The sequence below is a fragment of the Mustela putorius genome, unplaced genomic scaffold, assembly GCF_011764305.1.
Source record: "Mustela putorius furo isolate JIRA1106 unplaced genomic scaffold, ASM1176430v1.1 tig00000095_pilon_pilon_pilon, whole genome shotgun sequence".
Classification (NCBI taxonomy): domain Eukaryota; kingdom Metazoa; phylum Chordata; class Mammalia; order Carnivora; family Mustelidae; genus Mustela; species Mustela putorius.
In genome coordinates this window covers 36,817,152-36,832,540 of record NW_025421280.1, presented here as the reverse complement: position 1 = coordinate 36,832,540, position 15,389 = coordinate 36,817,152, and the positions used below count along the sequence as shown (strand labels likewise).

At 42.7% G+C, this 15,389-nt stretch overlaps 1 long non-coding RNA gene across 1 annotated transcript; it reads left to right on the top strand.

The window, feature by feature from the left end:
• Nucleotides 1-9,278: 9,278 nt before the first annotated feature.
• On the top strand, nt 9,279-15,121 carry LOC101694008. The gene is made up of 3 exons (XR_200795.3): nt 9,279-9,675; nt 14,428-14,555; nt 14,809-15,121. It is a non-coding gene; the product is annotated as an uncharacterized LOC101694008 (long non-coding RNA).
• The last annotated feature ends 268 nt before the right edge of the window (nt 15,122-15,389 follow it).

Here is a 15,389-nt window from a genome sequence, read left to right as displayed (position 1 = left end):
CCCGGCTGGCAGCTAGCCCACGGCTTGCTGTGTCCTCACAGGGCGGAGAGAAAGAGACAGATCAAGCTCTGTGGTGTTTTGCTTATCAGGGCACCAATCCCATCAAGAGGGCTCCACACCCATGACTTCATCTAAACCAATCTCTTCCCAAAGGAAAACACTTTATGTTACTCAGCTATTTCTCTACGTCTGCCCACCAGAGGAGAACTCTCTCCTTCTCCCCCTGCCCCCACTCCAGCTTCCTTTGAAACATAATTGACACACGGAGCAGGTAGGCACAGCATAATGATGTGACAGACGTAGATACTGTGAAACCACAATAATGGTATCACCACAATAAGGGTAGTTAACACCCATCACCTCACATTACAGGTTACAATAAGATTTAATCTCAGCAGCTTTGACATATACAAAGCAGTATTGTTAGTTATAGTCTCCAGGTTGTATGTTACATCCCCAGAACATGTTTATTGCCGGAGGCTTGTCCCTTTTAACCGCCTTCACCTAATTCCCCCTCCTCCAACCCCCTCTTTCCTTCTACTCTACTCATAGGACACTTTCAACATCACACGCGTGGGTTTTGCCCCCACGCTGACCATTTCTCAGACCTGTGTCCTGCAATTCAACCCCAGCGCCATCTGTCTGCAGTGAGTGTGGGATCCCCCAGGGTCAGGGCTCACTCCCACGAGACTGCCCCCGAGACTCCTCCTTGGGTTGATAATTGGCTCACACAAACTCACAGAACTCAGGGAAACAGTCTACTAACTAGATCACCCGTTTATTATAAGAGGATACGACTCAGGGACAGCCAGAAGGAGGAGCCACAGGGGGGCACAGTTGTGGAGGGGCTCGGGGTTTCTGGTCTTGTCCAGGTGCCCCACCATCCCAGCACGGCGCTGTGCTCCACAGCTCCGAGGCTCTTTTGCGGGCTTTGTTAGGTAGGCATGACTGACGAGAGTGACCAGCTCAAGTCCAGTCCCTCCTGCCCACAGAGCTTACTGGGGAGCCTCACTGAAAGTGCGACCCCAACCTTAGGGGCTTTCCAGAAGTCGATTCACAACACACATCAGGTGTGGCTGAGTTTCAAAAGGAGCTTATTATGAATAATGACAGAAAATGACAGGATTTTAGGAGCTCTGTGTCAGGGATTGGGGACAAGATCAAATATATATATACACACATATACATGTATATATTTATATATATTATATATAAATACATATATAAATGTATGTATTTAATATATAAACACATATATAAATACATATATTACATATATAAAAATACATTTTACACACACTATCAACCTCCCAAAAGTCCCATCTTCAACCACTGTCACATCGGGGTATAAGCCTTCAACTTGCAAAATTTGGGGGACACATTCCATCTAGAACCTGTTTTTTCTACCCCCCACCCCCACCCCCAATCGGTGCTCTGGCTGAGTCCTTACCAGGCTGTTTTTCCTCGTCTACAACCCCTCCTGCTTGTGTTTCTGGTGTTGATCACTTCCTTCTCAGTGAACTCCCCATTTTGCTTCTCGTGCAGGAGCCTAGTCTGGGAACCAGTTCATCAGAAGGAGATTTTAAGGGCTCCCAGTTTTAGAAAACCGGTGGATGCTCGTAATAAGTCATGTTAATTATGAAACCCAAATCACAGGGTGTTTAAAATGGAGATAGGGTTTATGTGATGACAAGTATAGTATTGCAACGACCTTGAGCAATGCTCATACCCGGGGAACCCACATGCCTTTCAAGATTTAGAGCTTCTCTTCCATCACTCAAGACCTGTCCTAGGCATCCTTGCCAGAACAACCTTGTTCTGCTGCCCCATTACAATTCATACACATGGCCTGTTCTGGAGCTTCTGAGTTATGGCAGTATATAGATGTATCCTTTGGCATCTTCTTTCACTCGAAAGAATGTTTCTGAAGTGCCACCCCAGCCTTCATTTCTTCTTCTGTGTTGAGTAACACCTCACTTGACAAATAGTGTAAGCGTAATCTGCTTATCCTTTTGGAAAAGAGACAATGACCTGAATGGGGTCTTTTGCTCCCAGGACAGCAGACCAAGACACAATCGCAGCTTCAACCTCCCAGAAATGTAACCTTCGAACCGTCAACCCGAAATGTCCTGACCAGCACTGATGGGGTCTTGTGTGAATGAGGACCCCTGTGCTTTCCTCTCTCTCCTCCCCAGAACGTACAAGACAGCCTGGAACGATCTTCTCTCTTGTTTAGCTAATAACTTCTCCACCCTGCGGTCCTCTTAGAAATATTTTCCGTTTCATACTGTTTCACAGAATGCCGCTTTATGGGAAGTGATGCTACCCAACTGATGAATGATCGAATTTTCTCAGTACATTGAATTTTTCTTTCTTTAAAGATCTATTTCCTGGTTGTTGGACATTTGGGTTGTTTCCAGGTTTTGCGTATTATGAATAATCTTGCTACAAACAGCATTGCCCTCCTGTCTCTATACACACGTTCACTATTTTGAGGGAAATACCTGGAAGTGAAATGACAAGTTATAGGGTTGCCACGAATTTAGTTTTACAAGGCCCGCACCATAATTTCATTTTAAAATAGCAATTTAAAAATCAAATAGAAACAGAAACTTAAAAGCACTTAAATACGTTGCCACATCAGTTAAAACATGGGGTCCCTGTATGTTACCATTTTTACTCAACCCGATGATAATTCAATACATTTCTCCTCACTAAAAAAACATTTCCTGGGGTTCCTGGGTGGCTCAGTGGGTTAAAGCCTCTGCCTTCAGCTCAGGTCATGATCCCGGGGTCCTGGGATCGAGCCCCGCATCGGGCTCTCTGCTAGGCAGGGAGCCTGCTTCCTCCTCTCTCTCTGCCTGCCTCTCTGCCTACTTGTGATCTCTGTCTGTCAAATAAATAAATAAAATCTTTTTTAAAAAAATGTTTCCTTTATTTTGGTAAAATATAACTAAGATTTTCAATCTTAATCATTTTAAAGTGTCCAGTTCAAAAGCATTAGGTACTTTCGTATTCTTGTTCAACCATTCCCCTTTGTCCTCCAGGCTGTTTCCACGCTGCTTCCTTTTGCATTTATACTTCTTCTCCCATCCACCCCTGTAGCTCAAATTTTCTGGGAATGACCTAGAGACTGTGAAAACCTAAAACTGGTTTTGAACTGCTGTTCTTTTTTGAAAAATTTCCTTTGGAATACATCTCTTTAAATCTCTCTCTCTCTCTCTCTCATGTATACAGTCCATGGGTTGCTTTTTCTCTTTGACCTGTCTCATTCTCTGGTTCAAATCTTCTGGAGAAAATTGAACATGTGTTATAACTATTTCAGGCTTATGAGACACTCCTGGTAGGGAGCTGCCTATTGGAACCATCTGGAAAGGTTTAAATAACACCGAGCCTTGGGACCATGGGAGACCTATCGCATTGGAATTTCTAGGTGTGAGGTCCAGGAATATGTATTTTTTAAATCTCTTTTTTAAAAAGGTTTCATGTATTTATTTGTCATAGAGAGAGAGAGAGAGAGCACGAGCAGAGGGAGAAGCAGGTTCCCTGCTGACGAAGGAATCTGGTGTGGGACTTGATCCCAGGACCCTGGGATCATGACCTGAGCTGAAGGCAGATGCTTAAGTGACTGAGTCACCCAGGCGTTCCAGGAATATGTATTTTAACAACTTGCTGGATGTACTAGGCAAAAGTGAAGACCAGGGACGCCTGGGTGGCTCAGTTGGTTGGGCAGCTGCCTTCGGCTCGGGTCATGATCCCGGCATCCTAGGATCAAGTCCCGCATCAGGCTCCTTGCTCGACGGGGAGCCGGCTTCTCCCTCTGCCTCTGCCTGCCATTCTGTCTGCCTGTGCTCGCTCTCTCTCCCTCTCTCTCTGATAAATAAATAAAATCTTAAAAAAAAAAAAGTGAAGACCAATCCCAGTGACTCCACCCCTTATAGAATTCCCTTCCCTGTGAAAATGATAGTATATCACTCCTGTGATTATGTCACATGGCAAAAGGGATTTTGCAGGTTTAGTTTAGTTGACTCTGAGTCTTTTAATCTTTTGATTAAAAGAGGTAATTCTGGTGGGCCTGAGTTAATTACACAAGCTCTTTAAGTGTGGATCTACAAGTCAGGGATGGAGAAAGTCAGAGGCCAGAGAGATTCACAACTTGAGAAGAGTCAGCCTGTCCTCGCTGGCTTTGAAGATGGAGGGAATCCTATAGCAAGAACCCAATCACATCTTCAAGCTGAGAGAGACCACTGGCCAACAAGGAGCAAGAAACTGGAGACCTCAGTTCTACAACTGCAAGGAACTAAATTGTGCCAACAACGTGAATGAACTTGGACATGATTCTTCTCCAGTCCAGCCTCCAGATGAGAACGCAGCTTGGTTAACACCTCATTTACAAAACTCTGAGCAAGGAATCCTGCTGAATCTTGTCTGAACTCCTTATCTGTGGGCACTATGAGATAATAAATGAGTGTTGCTTTAAACCACGAAGTTTGTGGTGATTCATTACACCCCACGAGCTGACCCCTAGTTATTTCTATGTGGCCAACTTGTTAATTGGGTCACTTGTCCTGTGTGCAAAGATACTCCAGAACCACGGACAATGGAGTGTATACCAGGGAAGAGCAAACTGGCTGATTAATCACCTTCCAATGTGGTGCAACTCTATTGGGCAGTCTTGGACTTAAGTCTTGATTATTGGTCTAATTAGTTCTTTTAAAAAAATTTTTAAAAAGATTTTATTTATTGGGGCACCTGGGTGGCTCAGTGGGTTAAAGTCTCTGCCTTCGGCTCAGGTCATGATCTCAGGGTCCTGGGATGGAGCCCCACATCGGGCTCTCTGCTCAGCAGGGAGCCTGCTTCCTCCCTCTCTCTGCCTGGCTCTCTGCCTACTTGTGATCTCTGTCAAATAAATGAATAAAATCTTTTTTTAAAAGATTTTATTCATTTATTTGAGAAAGAGAGAGACAGTGAGAGAGAGTATGAGAGGTGAGAAGGTCAGAGGGAGAAGCAGACTCCCTGTGGATATGGGAGCCCCATGTGGGACTGGATCCTGGGACTCTGGGATCATGACCTGAGCTGAGGGCAGTTGCTTAACCAACTGAGCCACCCAGGTCTAATTAGTTCTTGTTAGGACCTATAGACTTGAGTTATCTTTGCCAGGCATAAAGATGTGTTGTGGGGGTCCTATAAGGTCCTGAGTGAACTAGTCTCTGCTTACTTCTTTGGAAGGATCTTGTGCCCCCCTCTTCCTCAAGGACATCAACCTCCTTTTGGCTTCTTCCTGCTTCCCAGCTACCGGCCACTGATGGTCCTACAGTTAGGAATTCTCTTCCTTGTTCCTCTCCAATTCCCCTCCCTCCTCCTCCCAGCCAGCTCCAACTCAGCCATTCTTGGTGTTTCCGTGAAGGTCACTCCTTTGAGAGTCCCTTCCTTAACCCCTGTCCCCAAATGAAGCAAGATCTCCCTGATACGTAATAACTTACAGCTTCCTGAACTGATGCTTTTCAAATCTTATTACAACTGTATTTTATTTATTTATTTATTTTTACAACTGTATTTTAAAACATCTTTTTTGGTAATAATTTGCTTGCTGCCCGCCCCCCTGCCAAGACTGGCTAGCCATTCCCCAAAACTGTCCCCCCTTCTTCTTCTTGGGCTCACATAGCTCTTAGACTGTGTGTCCCAGCCTCCTTGGCTGTAGGTTGGCCAAGTTCAAGTCAGTGGACTCGGAGGTGAGGCTGTGTGCTCGGCTCCCATGTCTGGCCCATTGAAAACCTTCCACAAATGATCCTTTATCATCTTTCCTCTTTTGCAGATGAGCACATTTGTGGATGGTAGAACCACAGCATGGGAGAAGACTGGATCCCCGCATCACTCCCTGGAGGAGAGCTTCCCAAGAAAATGGAAATACCTGTTTTAGACTTTGTATGAACAAGAAGTAAACTTCTGTTGTGCTAAGTCACTGGGGCTTTGGGGTTTATCTGTTACAACAGCTAGAGTTATCTTAATATACTCTGACTCTTCGGCTGGTGTTTTGGCTCCTTCAGTGCCCAGATATTTTCTATTTGTCTCTTCAGATGCACTGTCCATGCTTCTTTACCTCCTGGAAGGAAGACCTCTAAGTACCCCCATTCCCTCACAACCATCATTCCTGTTGGGTTTAGCTGGTAGGAGGTGTTGGAAGGGAATGAAGGATAGGAGGTCATTGACAACTGGGTATTTATCCCCCTGAGCTCCCTCTCTGCTGGGTCCCCTTATATTAAGAAAAGAAAACTATCTAAAACTTGAAAGAAAAAAAAACCCGAACAAACAGGTAGATGGCCACATTTCTTTTCACGGCTTAATGTCTGTCAGTTAGGGTCTCCAGGAAACAGATGCTGACACTGAGTCAGAAGTGTAAGAGAATTACCAGAAGGGAATGATTCACGATTTAAATGGAAAGAAGCAAGAAGGGGCAGAAGGAACCGCAGACTGTATCCAGATTGACCAAGTTCAGTCAAGCCAGTGTAGACATCGAGAGTGAAAATAAAAATTAAAAAAATCCCATTCTCTTCAGCTGCAACCTCCCCATTCCCTCTCCCACACCCTAGCCCTCGGTAGTCACTAATATAATTTCTGTTCCTATGGATGTGCCTATTCTGAGTATTTCATGTGAGTGGGATCACACACTGTATGACCTGCTGTCATGTCTGGCTTCTTTCACTTAGTATAATGTCTTCAAGTTTCGTCCATACTGTAACATGTGTCACTACTTTCTTCCTCTTTATCCCCGAATAATACTACATTGTGAGACATAGCACATTTTGTCTCTCCATTCATCAATTCATGGACATTCGTTTTTCCACTTTTGGGTTATTACAAATAATGCTGTGACAGGCATTTCTGTAAAAGCATTCATCAGTCTTGTTTGTATCAGCAAATTCATTCTGGGTGTTCTTTGACTTTTGTACATTATGTTTCCTAAATTCGAAATCTGCCCTACCATCTTCATTAATGAATGAGCTGAATAAAATCTTTAACACATTTATTTTATATTAGTATGGCCATGAAAGCTTTCATTTTTTGAACTTCACTGAAGGACAGAGATCTTCTCCTGCAGGCTTTTGCAACAGTTAGGGCTATGCTCTCTGGGTTCTTATAATTGCTTCCTCCTCTGGCCCCTGTGGGCTGTGGCTAGCCTGGTGACCCACATCACTCCTGGTGGCTTCCCCTAACCCTGTCCATGTTGTTGAAAACTGTCCCTTTACCAAGCACAGTGCATGTGCCATTTGTTTCCAGGCTGGATTGGACTGATACTGTAGAGTCAGGGAACATTATGGGATGTAGTTCACTCCGCCCAGCACATACATAGTAGTGCATTGAAGGTCCTCATTAGACCTTTGCAGAACGAATAACTCAAAGGGCACATGCAGATACCCAATTTGCAGTCTCTTAAAGGCTTCTTATGTATCTGCTGTTATGAATTGACGATGTTGATTGACTGAAGGTTAAGAAATCCCTTTACCGGGATTAACTGTATGCTTATCTTGATGAGCACTGAGTAATGTATAGAAATGTTGAGTCACTATATTGTACACCTGAAACTAATTTAACACTCTATGTTAAACTATACTGCAATTAAAAATTTTAAAATGGCAAAAAAAAAAAAAAAGAAAGAAAAAGAAAAAAAGAAAAGAAAAGAGAAATCCCTTTACGGTCAGTGTTTCTGAAAATGGCTTACTGCAAGGAACCACCCTTCACCATATGACATCGATAAGACCCATATATGTCTCCTCTTGTTTATCTGTAGTTAAGGCCAGACATAGACCCTCCAAACCCTCATTCTTAGCCTCAGAAGTGATCAGGCCAACTGCTCATCCCCACTGACCCATCAGAACTCGGTGCTTGCTCACCAGACTTTGATTAAACTCCTGTCCTGCCCACAGACCCTGGAGTTTGGTCCTTCCTCATCTGAGCCAGCAGCCTCTCTGAGAACAGGCTAGCTTCAGAATAAAACGTTCTCTGACCCAATATTCCATCTCACGGTCCTTTCATCCCCTTCCCCAGTGCCAGAGAGCTCAATTCTTTCTAGCATGGTTTATTCCTTTCTAGAAAAGAAAAACTTGGCCTGACTCTTGAGACGCTTGAAGACTTAATGCTCAGAGTTCTCCTATCCCAATACTCCCCCCTGTCCCATCTCGATATCTTCTCCTGCCCCCTTGTAAGAACTCTTAAATGAAGTCTCTCCATACTAAGTCTGTTTTTTTGTTTGTTTGTTTGTTTGTTTTTTTAATCAGACAGAGTGATGGTCTATGTGTCTACCCAGACATACATGGTTCAGGGGAGGGGAATCTTCTCTTCCATGTTTGGGGAATTCTTTCTAGTACTTTGAATTATATACATTAGTTGGAATTCCTACTTCTTAGAAATCTTAATTTCCAGTGAAAACTAAAAAGCAAGCAATTATGAAGTATTACATACCAACATTCTGTAGATTGGCAAATTATGAATATACTCTTTCATTACTTCTAGAAGCATATAATTTTCCACAATTTTCAACGTGGCGCATTTTTTACTAATAGACCCCCCAAATTCTTTCATTCGAATAGGAAGCCAAAGGCAGGTAAACTAAGAGTTATGTTTGGCAATTAATATTTCACTATATTTTCTTATTTGGAAGTAATCTAGATACTCAATGAATATCTGTCACTTTCTAAAACATAATCATTGTTGGGGCACCTGGGCGGCTCAGGGGGTTGAGCCTCTGCCTTCGACTCGGGTCACGATCTCTGGGTCCTGGGATCTAGCCCCACATCGGGCTCTCTGCTGGGCGGGGAGCCTGCCTCTCCCTCTCCCTCTGCCTGCTGCTCCCCCTGCTTCTGTTCTCTCTCTCAGTGTCAAATAAATAAATAAAATATAAAAAAATAATCATTGTTAAAACGTTCATTTATAAACTTTCAGCTCATATTTATTTCATTCACTTGTTCTTAGCAGTTATGTTTAGATTACTTACTGGGATGGCTGGCTCAGCTGGTTCAGCATATAACTCTGGACCTCAGGGACCCCCAGGCTGGGTGTAGAGATGACTTAAATAAAAACTTAAACATTAAGCAAAGCTAACCATTGTCTTCAGTCATTTTTCTCAGTGACAAATTTCATTATATATCTATGTTAGGCAGCTATCCAACATTCCAGGGCTGGAGGACCTTATAAAAGGCTGTGTTAAGTGTTTTCGGTTTGTATTTGAGCCTGGGAGTTCAGATGCAGCTCAAGCTAAACAAAGTCCAGGCATGTCTGGGCTTGTCTCCTGGGCGTTGGGGCACCATTCTATCTGGGCCCATTTGCATAACGATATTGAAGAGTCCCCACAGTATAGAGTTAATTCTAAGGGAGGAAAGAACCACACAACCATAGTGTGATCTTGCGGTAAGGGAGAGAGGAGAAGGGGTCTGCCCCAGATCTGCCGGCATAGATTTTTTTAAATTCTCTGGGTCTTCTGTGATTCCAGTGGAGAACAGATGGAATGTGAGGAAAAGTCAGTGGATCGGTTTTCACAAAGGCTGAAGGATTCTGCCACCTTCTCCTAGAACCCATGTTGGGGGAGATCTGATGGCTTTAAGTCTCACACATTTTAAATCCTCAAGGGCTGTGCCCTTGGACGACAATACCCTCGCTGAGGAACTGATACTACCACAGGTACGTCTCTGCCCATGTACTCATTCCGACCACCAAGGGGTAAAGAAATACAGAATGTGGGGACACTGGTGTCTTGCATCATACTGAAGGGTGCAGTTGCCTCAACTGGGGAAATCTGAGCTATCTTTATTCAAATCGTTTCACTTAGGTCCTAGAGGGGGTGAGGTCCAGGATGGGGAGAAGGGGAATTCAGATTAGATAACGTCTAACCATGGTCTTTGAGTCAGTATCTGGAGAAATTGAAAAAGACACATTTTTTTTCTTTCTCAGCTTGCTTTCTTTGATTTTTACCATCGTCCATCAAAAGAGGCACGCCAAGAATGTTAAAATGGGAGGCTCCTGGCTGGCTGGGTTGGTGGAACACGTGACTCTCGATCTTGGGGTTATGAGTTTGAGTCCCACATTTGGTGTAGAGGTGACTTAGAAATAAATTCTTAAAAATGACAACAACATCCCTAATTAAGGCGGGTCTCATCTAATCAGCTGAAACCTGAGTAGAACAAAAAGGCGGCGTGTGAGGGAACTCTTGTCTGCCTTTGAACTTGGATTTTATTTCATGCTTTCATCCTCAGACTGGAACACTGGCTCTTTCAGTCAGTCCTGAGACTGTGGGCCCCTGGACTGCACCAAACAACTGCTTCTCTGTGGTCTCCACCTCACCAACTACAGCTCTTGACTCATCTGGTTCCACAATTGCATAAGCTAATTCCTACTAGTAAATCTCCTATATTTTTGCGCCTCTTGTTGATTCTGTTTCTCTGAAGAATGCTTACTAATCTACTTTCTGTCTTTATAGGTTTTTCTGTTATGGACATTCCATATAAATGGTATCATATAATATGTAGTCTTTGGTATCTGACTTTTCTTGCTTTGCATCCTCTTTTCAAGGTTCGTTCATATTGTAATACATTTCCGTACTTCATTCTTCAGCTGCCAACCAGTGCCTATCAGACCACATTTTGTGTATTTATTCATTTGTTGAAGGACATTTGGGTTGTTTCAATTCTGGGGCTATTATGAATAATGGTATGGTGAAATTACTGTAAAGCTTTTGTGTGGACCATGTGTTTTTATTTCTCTTGGGTACATACCTAGGAGTGAAATTCTTCATCATGCGGTGGTTCTGTGTTTAATTTTTGAGGAACAGTTGGGCTGTTTTCTACAGAGATTGAATTATCTTAGAATCCCACCAGTACTTGTATGAATGTTCCTACTTCAGAGTTCACTGGAGAAACAGAGCCTACAGGAAATGTGCATCTGGAAAGAGATTTAATATGACAAATTGGCTCATGAGAGTATGCCCCATGGTCTGTCATTTTCATGCCTGAGACTGAAGAGAGCTCTTGATGTAATTTGAGTCCAAGTCAAAGGCCTGAGAACCAGAAGAGTTGGTGGACATCACAGTTCAAGGGCAGGAAAAGACCAGTGGCCTAGCTCAGTGAGGCAGTCAGGAAGGACATAGATCCTTCCTTCCTCTGCTTCTGGTCTATTTAGGTCCTCCACAGGTTAGATGAGGCCGACCCTCATTAGGGAGGGCAGTGCTCCCTTTGCAGTCTACAGATTCAGAAGCTAAGCTCTTCCAAAACACTCTCACAGACATATCCAGACATCATGCCTAACCAGGTGTGTGGCCATCCCACGATCTGGTCAAGCGGACACCTTAAGTTAACCATCCCAGTTCTAATTTCTATCCATCTTTGCCAGCATTTTCTATTGTCTGTCTTTTTGTATTGTAACAACCCCAGGGGGTGTGCGGTGGTATCTCACAGTGGTCTTGATTCACATTTCCCTCACAACTAATGATGCAGAGTGTTTCTTTTTTTTCTTTAACCAATATTTACCTTTTCTCCTCTATCATTATTATGCTCATTTTCTTGCCAAACCACAGATACTCTAATGTCTAAAGTAAACAAGGCTGCCCTGGTCCTAATGGAGAGTCAGCAAACGCTCCCATGTAGAGCTGTTATTTGTAGACAGCGTGGTGAAGGAGAGTACCAGGGGTGCAGAAGGAGAGAATGTGATCTAGTCCTGCAGTGGAGAGGATTGTGTTGAAGGCTCCTGGAATGACCTTTTAAAACTACAAATTCAATCACATTCCTCCTCACTCTGACACCTTCAATGACTCCCTCTTTTCTGGGCAATAAATCCTTAGTCCTTAGTCTGGCATTCGACGTTCTGCCTAACCTGGCTCTAGACTCATTTTCTACTTTACCATACACCCCAGAACCCTCTCCATTTCTGCCATTGTGAAGCTCATGATCCTAACAATGGCCCCTTGATTTCAAGTGGATGGATCCAATTCATTTCTGAAAGTGGTTGACGGTCTTTCTGTTTATGAAAACCTCTAGATATATAATCTTTGGTGATTGTGGAACCCTATAACCCTGGATATCAATGATGGTAGAACTCAGGTACTCTGCCTGAAAATGTCAGCAGAATTTTGAGACAAGGGAGTGAGATCTATGAAGAAAGAGACAAGGGCTGTGGGAGGCGAGGAGAGAAGCAGGAGCTAATGAGAGAATGGAACCCCAACCACTACGGCAAATGGGAGGGCAGGTGTTATTTCCCATGGCTGCCTATAATGAATGATCACCAACCTCATGGCTTAAAACAACACAAGTTTACATTCTTATGGTTCTGAAGGTCAGAATGTGAAATAGTTTTCACTGGGCTAAAAGAACAAAACTAGACCTCTATCTTACAACCGTCTGCAAAAATCAACTCAAATGTTTAAAGTCTTGAACATTTAACATCAAAGACAAAGGCAACAAATGCAAAAAGAAACAAATGGGGCGATCTCAAGGTAAAAATCTTCACAGAAAAGGAAGCCATCAACAAAATGAAAAGGCAACCCAAGGAATGGGAGAAAATATTTGTAAACCATATATTTGAAGGGATTAGTATCCAACATATATAAAGAACTCACAAAACACAGTAATGAAAAAAAATCCAATTAAAAAAAAAAAAGAGCAGAGGACCTGACTAGACATTTTTCCAAGGAAGACATATAGGTGGTCATGTGGTACATGAAAGATGCTCACCATCTCTCATCATGAGGGAAATGAAAATCAAAACCACAAGAGATAACTCTCTACACCCATCAGAATAGCTATCCTTCCCATACTCACTTAGACGAGCTGTCCTCTTGAAACTCAGATCTACTAGCAAGCCATCTGGAAGGATGTATTGTAAAATGGTCTGTGATCCTTTTAACAGGTAAATCAATGGAAGGACTATACAAAATCTGGCGCTTTTTTTTTGTTGTTTGTTTTACTTTATGTTCTTTTGGTCTGCTGGGATTTTTGCCACCGGGCATGTTTTACTTTTGGAAAATTTTTAAAAGCTGCAAATCCAAAAATCATTGCCAAGACCAGTGTCAAGGAAATTATCCCCTGCATTTTTTTCTAGGAGCTTTATGGTTTCAGGTCTTTAATCCATTTGGAGTTGGTTTTGCATATGGTGTAAGATAGGGGTCTGGTTTCATTCTTTTGCATGTGGCTATCCAGGTTTCTCAAAAACAACCATCATTTCTCCATTGTATATTCTTGGCTCTTTTCTCATAGATTGATTGACCATATATGCATGGATTTATTTCCAGACTCTATTCTGTTCCAGACATCATGTGTTTGTTTTTATGCCAATACCATACTGATTTGATTACTATAGCTTTGTAATATAATTTGAAATCAGTAGGTATGATGCCTGCAATGTATTCCTTTTCTTACCTTTTCTTTTCTTTTTTAGATTGCTTTGGCTATTTGGGGTCTTTTATGGTTCCATATAAATCCGAATTTTTTTTCTATTTCTGTGAAAAATGCCATTGGAATTTTGATAGGGATGGCATTGAATCCAGCTATGGGTGATATGGACATTTTAACAATATTAATTCTTCCAATCTATGAACATAGGATAAATTTCCAATTGTTTGAGTCCTGTCATGATTCTTTGTATTTCTGTGGAACTGGTTGTCATGTCTCCTTCTCTCACATTTCTGATTTTATTTATTTTAGTCTTCTCTGTTTTTTCCCCTGGTGAGTCTTGCTAAAGGTTTGTGTATTTTGTTTACTTTTCCAAGAGCTAGCTCTTAATTTCATTGATCTTTTCTATTGTCTTATGAGTCACTGTTAACTCTTCCACCTGTGGCTACATTTAATAGTGCTGGTATCAGCAAGGGTGTACTAAATGTAGAAATTTACATCTAAATGACATCATCTTGTATGCCCTGTGGAGATCACCTTGGAAGCTAGGATTTCACAAATCCACTGTTTAAACTTTTGAAACTCAGAATTTCTCTCTTGACTACACCACCCTCCACTGAGGCAACTTTCATTACTTTATGTTTTACTGATAAACTTTATTTTTTAGAACAGTTTTAGGTCTATAGGAAAGTTGAGCAGAGTATAGACTTCTCGTATACTTCCATGCTCACAGTTTCCCTATTTTTAATACCTTATCTTGATAATAGAACCTTGCCACAACTCATGGACCAATCCTGATACATCATTAACTAAATCACATAGTTGATTCAGATTTCCTTCGCTTTCCCCCTAACATCTTTTCCTACCCAGGATCCCATCCATGATTCCCAAGTACATTTGGTGATCACATTTCCTTAGGTTCCTCTTTGCTGTGACAGTTTCTCAGACTTTCTTTGTTTTTGGTGACTTGGAGCATTCTGAAGAGAACTGGTCAGGTATTTTGTAGGATGTCTCCTTCTTGGAATTTATCTGATTTTTTTTTTTTTCCTCCTAGTTTGACTGGGGTGACGGATTTTGAGAGGAAGAACCCAGAGGTGAAATGTCCTCATTCTCTCATATTGGAAGTGTGTGGTGTTGCAATGTCTTATCACTGCTGACGGTGGTCTCCGTCACCTGGCTGAGGTGTGTGGGTCAGGTTTTACAGGTCCACTGTAAAATTACTCCTCATCTCTGTACTCTCCATTCTGTCTGCTTTGGCAGGAAGTCACTCTGTAGAGCCCACATCTACAGAGCGGGGAGTTGTCCTGTCCTCCTTTAGGATGGAGTAGCTACAGTGTGAAAATTATAAAGGGAAACCTCATTAAAATGGAGTTGGGATGTGTGGCAGGGAGGGCTCTCATTTCCTAACACTCATCATTCGTTGTAAATCCAACAGGAGGAGCCACACCTTGCACATGGATACACTTTACTGCACTAGCAGGAGGAAGGAAGTTTTGCCCCTACCTTGACAGCAGTGTAACTGGCGGGAGACTCACAGCTCACCCGAGGAGAGGCCATTATACTTCAGCCTCCCAGGTTACTCCAATGGACTCTGTATTTATGCCAACATTCCCAATCTCCTGCTTTCCTCTGTGAAGAGCAATCCTTTCCTTTGTTTGGCAGACATTCCTATAGTTTTGCTATAGCTTGCTTGTTGTGGATTGAAGTTTTCTGCTATTCCTGAGTAAACCCATTTTTCGTTGGTAAAATAACTGGCAGGTTTTTTTTTTTAAAGATTTTGTTAATTTATTTAGAGAAAAAGAGAGAGAGTAAGAGAACAGAAGGATCAGAAGAGGGAGAGGGACATGCAGACTCTGTGCTGAGCAAGGAGCCTGATGTGGGACTTGATCTCAAAACCCTGAGATCGGGGCACCTGGGTGGGGCTCAGTGGGTTAAGCCTCTGCCTTCGGCTCAGGTCATGATCTCAGGGTCCTGGGATCGAGTCCCATATCGGGCTCTGCTCAGCAGGGATCCTGC